This window comes from Pseudophryne corroboree, chromosome 11, assembly GCF_028390025.1.
Source record: "Pseudophryne corroboree isolate aPseCor3 chromosome 11, aPseCor3.hap2, whole genome shotgun sequence".
Taxonomy (NCBI): domain Eukaryota; kingdom Metazoa; phylum Chordata; class Amphibia; order Anura; family Myobatrachidae; genus Pseudophryne; species Pseudophryne corroboree.
The window spans coordinates 179,083,059-179,096,958 of record NC_086454.1 but is presented as its reverse complement, the minus strand read 5'-3'; the positions used below and the strand labels follow the sequence as shown (position 1 = coordinate 179,096,958).

Below are 13,900 nucleotides of genomic sequence, written 5' to 3'. Positions count from 1 at the left end.
ATTAATATTGAAGCAAATTAAAATAAAATGTATCAGATATTTCTGCCAACAGGAAAAATGTTTTGATTTCCAAGTAGCACCATCCAATTGAGGTCAGGTAGTTGTGGCCGAGTGGTTAAGGCGATGGACTTGAAATCTATTGGGGTTTCCCCACGCAGGTTCAAATCCTGCCAGCTACGTACTGCTTTTTATGCATGTAGAAAGCTAAGCTCATTTGTCCTTGATAACTTTATTTTCCATGAAACTAAAGTAGCTTTTACATTTCCCAAAATTTAACTTACTGTAAAAGCTACCAAAAAAGGAAAACATTGATTTTGCACACAGCTTGTCAGTGAAAAAACATTAAGGTAGTTGTGGCCGAGTGGTTAAGGTGATGGACTCAAAATCCATTTGCTTTTCAAGCTGGTTTAAAAGCGAAATGCATTCAAGATGAAGAGAATCAAAGCATGTTATGTTTAAGAATTGAGTTCTCAATCTCAGCTTAGCTCACCTACATATATATCCTGTTTTACAATGGACTTCTTTTTAAACCATATAATCTCAGACAGTGTCTTCCTGCATTCTATGTACATGCTTGTGACCTTGTATAAATGTTTCTCAGTGGCAACTTGTGCATGCAGATTCTTTCTATCTGGATTTACAGCTGTAGAGATTTAATGAAAGGTAAGAAATAATGTCTGTTAATCAACAAACTATTAATTGTGCAGTGTCAGTTGTTCTAATTCCAAACTTTATTAAGGAATAGACCATAAGTTCTCAAACTCAGTCCTCTGGACCCCACACAGTGTATGATTTGCAGGTAACCCAGCAGGTGCATATGTGTATTAATTACTAACTGGCACATTTTAAAAAGTCCACTTGTGGAGCTAATTATTTACTTGTGGTTCTGCGAGGAGACCTGCAAAACATGCACTGTGTGGGGTTCTGAGAACCAAGTTTGAAAACCTGTGGAATAGACCAATAAAAAACCTAATATATTTTAAATGATTATTATTTGATAAAATGTCCGTAAAATGTACAATACAGTTCATGAGCACTAGTGTTGGCATGGTGTGATGTTAAAGGCTCTGATTTCTAATTAATTTAGTACAAGATCAAAAGTCCTTGACACCTATATTTGACATTAAACTATACTAGCTATTATATTTCACAAAGTTTACATATTAATATTGAAGCAAATTAAAATATAATGTATCAGATATTTCTGCCAACAGGAAAAATGTTTTGATTTCCAAGTAGCACCATCCAATTGATGTCAGGTAGTTGTGGCCAAAAGGTTAAAGCGATGGACTTGAAATCCATTGAAGTTTCCCCGCGCAGGTTCAAATCCTGCCAGCTACGTACTGCTTTTTATGCATGTAGAAAGCTAAGCTCATTTGTCCTTGATAACTTTATTTTCCATGAAACTAAAGTAGCTTTTACATTTCCCAAAATTTAACTTACTGTAAAAGCTACCAAAAAAGGAAAACATTGATTTTGCACACAGCTTGTCAGTGAAACAACATTAAGGTAGTTGTGGCCAAGTGGTTAAGGTGATGGACTTAAAATCCATTTGCTTTTCAAGCTGGTTTAAAAACGAAATGCATTCAAGATGAAGAGAATCAAAGCATGTTATGTTTAAGAATTGAGTTCTCAATCTCAGCTTAGCTCACCTACATATATATCCTGTTTTACAATGGACTTCTTTTTAAAACATATAATCTCAGACAGTGTCTTCCTGCATTCTATGTACATGCTTGTGACCTTGTATAAATGTTTCTCAGTGGCAACTTGTGCATGCAGATTCTTTCTATCTGGATTTACAGCTGTAGAGATGTAATGAAAGGTAAGAAATAATGTCTGTTAATCAACAAACTATTAATTGTGCAGTGTCAGTTGTTCTAATTCCAAACTTTATTAAGGAATAGACCATAAGTTCTCAAACTCAGTCCTCTGGACCCCACACAGTGTATGATTTGCAGGTAACCCAGCAGGTGCATATGTGTATTAATTACTCACTGACACATTTTAAAAAGTCCACTTGTGGAGCTAATTATTTACTTGTGGTTCTGCGAGGAGACCTGCAAAACATGCACTGTGTGGGGTTCTGAGAACCAAGTTTGAAAACCTGTGGAATAGACCAATAAAAAACCTAATATATTTCAAATGATTATTATTTGATAAAATGTCCGTAAAATGTACAATACAGTTCATGAGCACTAGTGTTGGCATGGTGTGATGTTAAAGGCTCTGATTTCTAATTAATTTAGTACAAGATCAAAAGTCCTTGACACCTATATTTGACATTAAACTATACTAGCTATTATATTTCACAAAGTTTACATATTAATATTGAAGCAAATTAAAATAAAATGTATCAGATATTTCTGCCAACAGGAAAAATGTTTTGATTTCCAAGTAGCACCATCCAATAGAGGTCAGGTAGTTGTGGCCGAGTGGTTAAGGCGATGGACTTGAAATCCATTGGGGTTTCCCCGCGCAGGTTCAAATCCTGCCAGCTACGTACTGCTTTTTATGCATGTAGAAAGCTAAGTTCATTTGTCCTTGATAACTTTATTTTCCATGAAACTAAAGTAGCTTTTACATTTCCCAAAATTTAACTTACTGTAAAAGCTACCAAAAAAGGAAAACATTGATTTTGCACACAGCTTGCCAGTGAAACAACATTAAGGTAGTTGTGGCCGAGTGGTTAAGGTGATGGACTCAAAATCCATTTGCTTTTCAAGCTGGTTTAAAAACGAAATGCATTCAAGATGAAGAGAATCAAAGCATGTTATGTTTAAGAATTGAGTTCTCAATCTCAGCTTAGCTCACCTACATATATATCCTGTTTTACAATGGACTTCTTTTTAAACCATATAATCTCAGACAGTGTCTTCCTGCATTCTATGTACATGCTTGTGACCTTGTATAAATGTTTCTCAGTGGCAACTTGTGCATGCAGATTCTTTCTATCTGGATTTACAGCTGTAGAGATGTAATGAAAGGTAAGAAATAATGTCTGGTAATCAACAAACTATTAATTGTGCAGTGTCAGTTGTTCTAATTCCAAACTTTATTAAGGAATAGACCATAAGTTCTCAAACTCAGTCCTCTGGACCCCACACAGTGTATGATTTGCAGGTAACCCAGCAGGTGCATATGTGTATTAATTACTCACTGACACATTTTAAAAAGTCCACTTGTGGAGCTAATTATTTACTTGTGGTTCTGTGAGGAGACCTGCAAAACATGCACTGTGTGGGGTTCTGAGAACCAAGTTTGAGAACCTGTGGAATAGACCAATAAAAAACCTAATATATTTTAAATGATTATTATTTGATAAAATGTCCGTAAAATGTACAATACAGTTCATGAGCACTAGTGTTGGCATGGTGTGATGTTAAAGGCTCTGATTTCTAATTAATTTAGTACAAGATCAAAAGTCCTTGACACCTATATTTGACATTAAACTATACTAGCTATTATATTTCACAAAGTTTACATATTAATATTGAAGCAAATTAAAATAAAATGTATCAGATATTTCTGCCACCAGGAAAAATGTTTGGATTTCCAAGTAGCACCATCCAATTGAGGTCGGGTAGTTGTGGCCGAGTGGTTAAGGCGATGGACTTGAAATCCATTGGGGTTTCCCCACGCACGTTCAAATCCTGCCAGCTACGTACTGCTTTTTATGCATGTAGAAAGCTAAGCTCATTTGTCCTTGATAACTTTATTTTCCATGAAACTAAAGTAGCTTTTACATTTCCCAAAATTTAACTTACTGTAAAAGCTACCAAAAAAGGAAAACATTGATTTTGCACACAGCTTGTCAGTGAAACAACATTAAGGTAGTTGTGGCCGAGTGGTTAAGGTGATGGACTCAAAATCCATTTGCTTTTCAAGCTGGTTTAAAAACGAAATGCATTCAAGATGAAGAGAATCAAAGCATGTTATGTTTAAGAATTGAGTTCTCAATCTCAGCTTAGCTCACCTACATATATATCCTGTTTTACAATGGACTTCTTTTTAAACCATATAATCTCAGACAGTGTCTTCCTGCATTCTATGTACATGCTTGTGACCTTGTATAAATGTTTCTCAGTGGCAACTTGTGCATGCAGGTTCTTTCTATCTGGATTTACAGCTGTAGAGATGTAATGAAAGGTAAGAAATAATGTCTGTTAATCAACAAACTATTAATTGTGCAGTGTCAGTTGTTCTAATTCCAAACTTTATTAAGGAATAGACCATAAGTTCTCAAACTCAGTCCTCTGGACCCCACACAGTGTATGATTTGCAGGTAACCCAGCAGGTGCATATGTGTATTAATTACTAACTGGCACATTTTAAAAAGTCCACTTGTGGAGCTAATTATTTACTTGTGGTTCTGCGAGGAGACCTGCAAAACATGCACTGTGTGGGGTTCTGAGAACCAAGTTTGAGAACCTGTGGAATAGACCAATAAAAAACCTAATATATTTTAAATGATTATTATTTGATAAAATGTCCGTAAAATGTACAATACAGTTCATGAGCACTAGTGTTGGCATGGTGTGATGTTAAAGGCTCTGATTTCTAATTAATTTAGTACAAGATCAAAAGTCATTGACACCTATATTTGACATTAAACTATACTAGCTATTATATTTCACAAAGTTTACATATTAATATTGAAGCAAATTAAAATAAAATGTATCAGATATTTCTGCCACCAGGAAAAATGTTTGGATTTCCAAGTAGCACCATCCAATTGAGGTCAGGTAGTTGTGGCCGAGTGGTTAAGGCGATGGACTTGAAATCCATTGGGGTTTCCCCGCGCAGGTTCAAATCCTGCCAGCTACGTACTGCTTTTTATGCATGTAGAAAGCTAAGCTCATTTGTCCTTGATAACTTTATTTTCCATGAAACTAAAGTAGCTTTTACATTTCCCAAAATTTAACTTACTGTAAAAGCTACCAAAAAAGGAAAACATTGATTTTGCACACAGCTTGTCAGTGAAACAACATTAAGGTAGTTGTGGCCGAGTGGTTAAGGTGATGGACTCAAAATCCATTTGCTTTTCAAGCTGGTTTAAAAACTAAATGCATTCAAGATGAAGAGAATCAAAGCATGTTATGTTTAAGAATTGAGTTCTCAATCTCAGCTTAGCTCACCTACATATATATCCTGTTTTACAATGGACTTCTTTTTAAACCATATAATCTCAGACAGTGTCTTCCTGCATTCTATGTACATGCTTGTGACCTTGTATAAATGTTTCTCAGTGGCAACTTGTGCATGCAGATTCTTTCTATCTGGATTTACAGCTGTAGAGATGTAATGAAAGGTAAGAAATAATGTCTGGTAATCAACAAACTATTAATTGTGCAGTGTCAGTTGTTCTAATTCCAAACTTTATTAAGGAATAGACCATAAGTTCTCAAACTCAGTCCTCTGGACCCCACACAGTGTATGATTTGCAGGTAACCCAGCAGGTGCATATGTGTATTAATTACTCACTGACACATTTTAAAAAGTCCACTTGTGGAGCTAATTATTTACTTGTGGTTCTGCGAGGAGACCTGCAAAACATGCACTGTGTGGGGTTCTGAGAACCAAGTTTGAGAACCTGTGGAATAGACCAATAAAAAACCTAATATATTTTAAAGATTATTATTTGATAAAATGTCCGTAAAATGTACAATACAGTTCATGAGCACTAGTGTTGGCATGGTGTGATGTTAAAGGCTCTGATTTCTAATTAATTTAGTACAAGATCAAAAGTCCTTGACACCTATATTTGACATTAAACTATACTAGCTATTATATTTCACAAAGTTTACATATTAATATTGAAGCAAATTAAAATAAAATGTATCAGATATTTCTGCCACCAGGAAAAATGTTTGGATTTCCAAGTAGCACCATCCAATTGAGGTCGGGTAGTTGTGGCCGAGTGGTTAAGGCGATGGACTTGAAATCCATTGGGGTTTCCCCACGCACGTTCAAATCCTGCCAGCTACGTACTGCTTTTTATGCATGTAGAAAGCTAAGCTCATTTGTCCTTGATAACTTTATTTTCCATGAAACTAAAGTAGCTTTTACATTTCCCAAAATTTAACTTACTGTAAAAGCTACCAAAAAAGGAAAACATTGATTTTGCACACAGCTTGTCAGTGAAACAACATTAAGGTAGTTGTGGCCGAGTGGTTAAGGTGATGGACTCAAAATCCATTTGCTTTTCAAGCTGGTTTAAAAACGAAATGCATTCAAGATGAAGAGAATCAAAGCATGTTATGTTTAAGAATTGAGTTCTCAATCTCAGCTTAGCTCACCTACATATATATCCTGTTTTACAATGGACTTCTTTTTAAACCATATAATCTCAGACAGTGTCTTCCTGCATTCTATGTACATGCTTGTGACCTTGTATAAATGTTTCTCAGTGGCAACTTGTGCATGCAGGTTCTTTCTATCTGGATTTACAGCTGTAGAGATGTAATGAAAGGTAAGAAATAATGTCTGTTAATCAACAAACTATTAATTGTGCAGTGTCAGTTGTTCTAATTCCAAACTTTATTAAGGAATAGACCATAAGTTCTCAAACTCAGTCCTCTGGACCCCACACAGTGTATGATTTGCAGGTAACCCAGTAGGTACATATGTGTATTAATTACTCACTGACACATTTTAAAAAGTCCACTTGTGGAGCTAATTATTTACTTGTGGTTCTGCGAGGAGACCTGCAAAACATGCACTGTGTGGGGTTCTGAGAACCAAGTTTGAAAACCTGTGGAATAGACCAATAAAAAACCTAATATATTTTAAATGATTATTATTTGATAAAATGTCCGTAAAATGTACAATACAGTTCATGAGCACTAGTGTTGGCAAGGTGTGATGTTAAAGGCTCTGATTTCTAATTAATTTAGTACAAGATCAAAAGTCCTTGACACCTATATTTGACATTAAACTATACTAGCTATTATATTTCACAAAGTTTACATATTAATATTGAAGCAAATTAAAATAAAATGTATCAGATATTTCTGCCACCAGGAAAAATGTTTGGATTTCCAAGTAGCACCATCCAATTGAGGTCAGGTAGTTGTGGCCGAGTGGTTAAGGCGATGGACTTGAAATCCATTGGGGTTTCCCCGCGCAGGTTCAAATCCTGCCAGCTACGTACTGCTTTTTATGCATGTAGAAAGCTAAGCTCATTTGTCCTTGATAACTTTATTTTCCATGAAACTAAAGTAGCTTTTACATTTCCCAAAATTTAACTTACTGTAAAAGCTACCAAAAAAGGAAAACATTGATTTTGCACACAGCTTGTCAGTGAAACAACGTTAAGGTAGTTGTGGCCGAGTGGTTAAGGTGATGGACTCAAAATCCATTTGCTTTTCAAGCTGGTTTAAAAACTAAATGCATTCAAGATGAAGAGAATCAAAGCATGTTATGTTTAAGAATTGAGTTATCAATCTCAGCTTAGCTCACCTACATATATATCCTGTTTTACAATGGACTTCTTTTTAAACCATATAATCTCAGACAGTGTCTTCCTGCATTCTATGTACATGCTTGTGACCTTGTATAAATGTTTCTCAGTGGCAACTTGTGCATGCAGATTCTTTCTATCTGGATTTACAGCTGTAGAGATGTAATGAAAGGTAAGAAATAATGTCTGTTAATCAACAAACTATTAATTGTGCAGTGTCAGTTGTTCTAATTCCAAACTTTATTAAGGAATAGACCATAAGTTCTCAAACTCAGTCCTCTGGACCCCACACAGTGTATGATTTGCAGGTAACCCAGCAGGTGCATATGTGTATTAATTACTCACTGACACATTTTAAAAAGTCCACTTGTGGAGCTAATTATTTACTTGTGGTTCTGCGAGGAGACCTGCAAAACATGCACTGTGTGGGGTTCTGAGAACCAAGTTTGAAAACCGGTGGAATAGACCAATAAAAAACCTAATATATTTTAAATGATTATTATTTGATAAAATGTCCGTAAAATGTACAATACAGTTCATGAGCACTAGTGTTGGCATGGTGTGATGTTAAAGGCTCTGATTTCTAATTAATTTAGTACAAGATCAAAAGTCCTTGACACCTATATTTGACATTAAACTATACTAGCTATTATATTTCACAAAGTTTACATATTAATATTGAAGCAAATTAAAATAAAATGTATCAGATATTTCTGCCAACAGGAAAAATGTTTTGATTTCCAAGTAGCACCATCCAATTGAGGTCAGGTAGTTGTGGCCGAGTGGTTAAGGCGATGGACTTGAAATCTATTGGGGTTTCCCCACGCAGGTTCAAATCCTGCCAGCTACGTACTGCTTTTTATGCATGTAGAAAGCTAAGCTCATTTGTCCTTGATAACTTTATTTTCCATGAAACTAAAGTAGCTTTTACATTTCCCAAAATTTAACTTACTGTAAAAGCTACCAAAAAAGGAAAACATTGATTTTGCACACAGCTTGTCAGTGAAAAAACATTAAGGTAGTTGTGGCCGAGTGGTTAAGGTGATGGACTCAAAATCCATTTGCTTTTCAAGCTGGTTTAAAAGCGAAATGCATTCAAGATGAAGAGAATCAAAGCATGTTATGTTTAAGAATTGAGTTCTCAATCTCAGCTTAGCTCACCTACATATATATCCTGTTTTACAATGGACTTCTTTTTAAACCATATAATCTCAGACAGTGTCTTCCTGCATTCTATGTACATGCTTGTGACCTTGTATAAATGTTTCTCAGTGGCAACTTGTGCATGCAGATTCTTTCTATCTGGATTTACAGCTGTAGAGATTTAATGAAAGGTAAGAAATAATGTCTGTTAATCAACAAACTATTAATTGTGCAGTGTCAGTTGTTCTAATTCCAAACTTTATTAAGGAATAGACCATAAGTTCTCAAACTCAGTCCTCTGGACCCCACACAGTGTATGATTTGCAGGTAACCCAGCAGGTGCATATGTGTATTAATTACTAACTGGCACATTTTAAAAAGTCCACTTGTGGAGCTAATTATTTACTTGTGGTTCTGCGAGGAGACCTGCAAAACATGCACTGTGTGGGGTTCTGAGAACCAAGTTTGAAAACCTGTGGAATAGACCAATAAAAAACCTAATATATTTTAAATGATTATTATTTGATAAAATGTCCGTAAAATGTACAATACAGTTCATGAGCACTAGTGTTGGCATGGTGTGATGTTAAAGGCTCTGATTTCTAATTAATTTAGTACAAGATCAAAAGTCCTTGACACCTATATTTGACATTAAACTATACTAGCTATTATATTTCACAAAGTTTACATATTAATATTGAAGCAAATTAAAATATAATGTATCAGATATTTCTGCCAACAGGAAAAATGTTTTGATTTCCAAGTAGCACCATCCAATTGATGTCAGGTAGTTGTGGCCAAAAGGTTAAAGCGATGGACTTGAAATCCATTGAAGTTTCCCCGCGCAGGTTCAAATCCTGCCAGCTACGTACTGCTTTTTATGCATGTAGAAAGCTAAGCTCATTTGTCCTTGATAACTTTATTTTCCATGAAACTAAAGTAGCTTTTACATTTCCCAAAATTTAACTTACTGTAAAAGCTACCAAAAAAGGAAAACATTGATTTTGCACACAGCTTGTCAGTGAAACAACATTAAGGTAGTTGTGGCCAAGTGGTTAAGGTGATGGACTTAAAATCCATTTGCTTTTCAAGCTGGTTTAAAAACGAAATGCATTCAAGATGAAGAGAATCAAAGCATGTTATGTTTAAGAATTGAGTTCTCAATCTCAGCTTAGCTCACCTACATATATATCCTGTTTTACAATGGACTTCTTTTTAAAACATATAATCTCAGACAGTGTCTTCCTGCATTCTATGTACATGCTTGTGACCTTGTATAAATGTTTCTCAGTGGCAACTTGTGCATGCAGATTCTTTCTATCTGGATTTACAGCTGTAGAGATGTAATGAAAGGTAAGAAATAATGTCTGTTAATCAACAAACTATTAATTGTGCAGTGTCAGTTGTTCTAATTCCAAACTTTATTAAGGAATAGACCATAAGTTCTCAAACTCAGTCCTCTGGACCCCACACAGTGTATGATTTGCAGGTAACCCAGCAGGTGCATATGTGTATTAATTACTCACTGACACATTTTAAAAAGTCCACTTGTGGAGCTAATTATTTACTTGTGGTTCTGCGAGGAGACCTGCAAAACATGCACTGTGTGGGGTTCTGAGAACCAAGTTTGAAAACCTGTGGAATAGACCAATAAAAAACCTAATATATTTCAAATGATTATTATTTGATAAAATGTCCGTAAAATGTACAATACAGTTCATGAGCACTAGTGTTGGCATGGTGTGATGTTAAAGGCTCTGATTTCTAATTAATTTAGTACAAGATCAAAAGTCCTTGACACCTATATTTGACATTAAACTATACTAGCTATTATATTTCACAAAGTTTACATATTAATATTGAAGCAAATTAAAATAAAATGTATCAGATATTTCTGCCAACAGGAAAAATGTTTTGATTTCCAAGTAGCACCATCCAATAGAGGTCAGGTAGTTGTGGCCGAGTGGTTAAGGCGATGGACTTGAAATCCATTGGGGTTTCCCCGCGCAGGTTCAAATCCTGCCAGCTACGTACTGCTTTTTATGCATGTAGAAAGCTAAGTTCATTTGTCCTTGATAACTTTATTTTCCATGAAACTAAAGTAGCTTTTACATTTCCCAAAATTTAACTTACTGTAAAAGCTACCAAAAAAGGAAAACATTGATTTTGCACACAGCTTGCCAGTGAAACAACATTAAGGTAGTTGTGGCCGAGTGGTTAAGGTGATGGACTCAAAATCCATTTGCTTTTCAAGCTGGTTTAAAAACGAAATGCATTCAAGATGAAGAGAATCAAAGCATGTTATGTTTAAGAATTGAGTTCTCAATCTCAGCTTAGCTCACCTACATATATATCCTGTTTTACAATGGACTTCTTTTTAAACCATATAATCTCAGACAGTGTCTTCCTGCATTCTATGTACATGCTTGTGACCTTGTATAAATGTTTCTCAGTGGCAACTTGTGCATGCAGATTCTTTCTATCTGGATTTACAGCTGTAGAGATGTAATGAAAGGTAAGAAATAATGTCTGGTAATCAACAAACTATTAATTGTGCAGTGTCAGTTGTTCTAATTCCAAACTTTATTAAGGAATAGACCATAAGTTCTCAAACTCAGTCCTCTGGACCCCACACAGTGTATGATTTGCAGGTAACCCAGCAGGTGCATATGTGTATTAATTACTCACTGACACATTTTAAAAAGTCCACTTGTGGAGCTAATTATTTACTTGTGGTTCTGTGAGGAGACCTGCAAAACATGCACTGTGTGGGGTTCTGAGAACCAAGTTTGAGAACCTGTGGAATAGACCAATAAAAAACCTAATATATTTTAAATGATTATTATTTGATAAAATGTCCGTAAAATGTACAATACAGTTCATGAGCACTAGTGTTGGCATGGTGTGATGTTAAAGGCTCTGATTTCTAATTAATTTAGTACAAGATCAAAAGTCCTTGACACCTATATTTGACATTAAACTATACTAGCTATTATATTTCACAAAGTTTACATATTAATATTGAAGCAAATTAAAATAAAATGTATCAGATATTTCTGCCACCAGGAAAAATGTTTGGATTTCCAAGTAGCACCATCCAATTGAGGTCGGGTAGTTGTGGCCGAGTGGTTAAGGCGATGGACTTGAAATCCATTGGGGTTTCCCCACGCACGTTCAAATCCTGCCAGCTACGTACTGCTTTTTATGCATGTAGAAAGCTAAGCTCATTTGTCCTTGATAACTTTATTTTCCATGAAACTAAAGTAGCTTTTACATTTCCCAAAATTTAACTTACTGTAAAAGCTACCAAAAAAGGAAAACATTGATTTTGCACACAGCTTGTCAGTGAAACAACATTAAGGTAGTTGTGGCCGAGTGGTTAAGGTGATGGACTCAAAATCCATTTGCTTTTCAAGCTGGTTTAAAAACGAAATGCATTCAAGATGAAGAGAATCAAAGCATGTTATGTTTAAGAATTGAGTTCTCAATCTCAGCTTAGCTCACCTACATATATATCCTGTTTTACAATGGACTTCTTTTTAAACCATATAATCTCAGACAGTGTCTTCCTGCATTCTATGTACATGCTTGTGACCTTGTATAAATGTTTCTCAGTGGCAACTTGTGCATGCAGGTTCTTTCTATCTGGATTTACAGCTGTAGAGATGTAATGAAAGGTAAGAAATAATGTCTGTTAATCAACAAACTATTAATTGTGCAGTGTCAGTTGTTCTAATTCCAAACTTTATTAAGGAATAGACCATAAGTTCTCAAACTCAGTCCTCTGGACCCCACACAGTGTATGATTTGCAGGTAACCCAGCAGGTGCATATGTGTATTAATTACTAACTGGCACATTTTAAAAAGTCCACTTGTGGAGCTAATTATTTACTTGTGGTTCTGCGAGGAGACCTGCAAAACATGCACTGTGTGGGGTTCTGAGAACCAAGTTTGAGAACCTGTGGAATAGACCAATAAAAAACCTAATATATTTTAAATGATTATTATTTGATAAAATGTCCGTAAAATGTACAATACAGTTCATGAGCACTAGTGTTGGCATGGTGTGATGTTAAAGGCTCTGATTTCTAATTAATTTAGTACAAGATCAAAAGTCATTGACACCTATATTTGACATTAAACTATACTAGCTATTATATTTCACAAAGTTTACATATTAATATTGAAGCAAATTAAAATAAAATGTATCAGATATTTCTGCCACCAGGAAAAATGTTTGGATTTCCAAGTAGCACCATCCAATTGAGGTCAGGTAGTTGTGGCCGAGTGGTTAAGGCGATGGACTTGAAATCCATTGGGGTTTCCCCGCGCAGGTTCAAATCCTGCCAGCTACGTACTGCTTTTTATGCATGTAGAAAGCTAAGCTCATTTGTCCTTGATAACTTTATTTTCCATGAAACTAAAGTAGCTTTTACATTTCCCAAAATTTAACTTACTGTAAAAGCTACCAAAAAAGGAAAACATTGATTTTGCACACAGCTTGTCAGTGAAACAACATTAAGGTAGTTGTGGCCGAGTGGTTAAGGTGATGGACTCAAAATCCATTTGCTTTTCAAGCTGGTTTAAAAACTAAATGCATTCAAGATGAAGAGAATCAAAGCATGTTATGTTTAAGAATTGAGTTCTCAATCTCAGCTTAGCTCACCTACATATATATCCTGTTTTACAATGGACTTCTTTTTAAACCATATAATCTCAGACAGTGTCTTCCTGCATTCTATGTACATGCTTGTGACCTTGTATAAATGTTTCTCAGTGGCAACTTGTGCATGCAGATTCTTTCTATCTGGATTTACAGCTGTAGAGATGTAATGAAAGGTAAGAAATAATGTCTGGTAATCAACAAACTATTAATTGTGCAGTGTCAGTTGTTCTAATTCCAAACTTTATTAAGGAATAGACCATAAGTTCTCAAACTCAGTCCTCTGGACCCCACACAGTGTATGATTTGCAGGTAACCCAGCAGGTGCATATGTGTATTAATTACTCACTGACACATTTTAAAAAGTCCACTTGTGGAGCTAATTATTTACTTGTGGTTCTGCGAGGAGACCTGCAAAACATGCACTGTGTGGGGTTCTGAGAACCAAGTTTGAGAACCTGTGGAATAGACCAATAAAAAACCTAATATATTTTAAAGATTATTATTTGATAAAATGTCCGTAAAATGTACAATACAGTTCATGAGCACTAGTGTTGGCATGGTGTGATGTTAAAGGCTCTGATTTCTAATTAATTTAGTACAAGATCAAAAGTCCTTGACACCTATATTTG

At 35.3% G+C, this 13,900-nt stretch overlaps 10 non-coding genes across 10 annotated transcripts; all 10 read left to right on the top strand.

Annotated features, from left to right (window-relative positions):
* The first annotated feature begins 97 nt into the window (after positions 1 to 97).
* TRNAS-UGA (transfer RNA serine (anticodon UGA)) lies at positions 98 to 179 on the top strand. Its single transcript has one exon. It is a non-coding gene; the product is annotated as a tRNA-Ser (tRNA).
* Positions 180 to 2,421: 2,242 nt separating this feature from the next.
* On the top strand, positions 2,422 to 2,503 carry TRNAS-UGA (transfer RNA serine (anticodon UGA)). Its single transcript has one exon. It is a non-coding gene; the product is annotated as a tRNA-Ser (tRNA).
* A 1,080-nt stretch (positions 2,504 to 3,583) lies between these two features.
* TRNAS-UGA (transfer RNA serine (anticodon UGA)) lies at positions 3,584 to 3,665 on the top strand. Its single transcript has one exon. It is a non-coding gene; the product is annotated as a tRNA-Ser (tRNA).
* A 1,080-nt stretch (positions 3,666 to 4,745) lies between these two features.
* On the top strand, positions 4,746 to 4,827 carry TRNAS-UGA (transfer RNA serine (anticodon UGA)). The gene has a single exon. It is a non-coding gene; the product is annotated as a tRNA-Ser (tRNA).
* Positions 4,828 to 5,906: 1,079 nt separating this feature from the next.
* Positions 5,907 to 5,988, top strand: TRNAS-UGA (transfer RNA serine (anticodon UGA)). The gene has a single exon. It is a non-coding gene; the product is annotated as a tRNA-Ser (tRNA).
* Positions 5,989 to 7,068: 1,080 nt separating this feature from the next.
* TRNAS-UGA (transfer RNA serine (anticodon UGA)) lies at positions 7,069 to 7,150 on the top strand. The gene has a single exon. It is a non-coding gene; the product is annotated as a tRNA-Ser (tRNA).
* Positions 7,151 to 8,230: 1,080 nt separating this feature from the next.
* TRNAS-UGA (transfer RNA serine (anticodon UGA)) lies at positions 8,231 to 8,312 on the top strand. Its single transcript has one exon. It is a non-coding gene; the product is annotated as a tRNA-Ser (tRNA).
* A 2,242-nt stretch (positions 8,313 to 10,554) lies between these two features.
* On the top strand, positions 10,555 to 10,636 carry TRNAS-UGA (transfer RNA serine (anticodon UGA)). Its single transcript has one exon. It is a non-coding gene; the product is annotated as a tRNA-Ser (tRNA).
* A 1,080-nt stretch (positions 10,637 to 11,716) lies between these two features.
* Positions 11,717 to 11,798, top strand: TRNAS-UGA (transfer RNA serine (anticodon UGA)). The gene has a single exon. It is a non-coding gene; the product is annotated as a tRNA-Ser (tRNA).
* Positions 11,799 to 12,878: 1,080 nt separating this feature from the next.
* Positions 12,879 to 12,960, top strand: TRNAS-UGA (transfer RNA serine (anticodon UGA)). Its single transcript has one exon. It is a non-coding gene; the product is annotated as a tRNA-Ser (tRNA).
* The last annotated feature ends 940 nt before the right edge of the window (positions 12,961 to 13,900 follow it).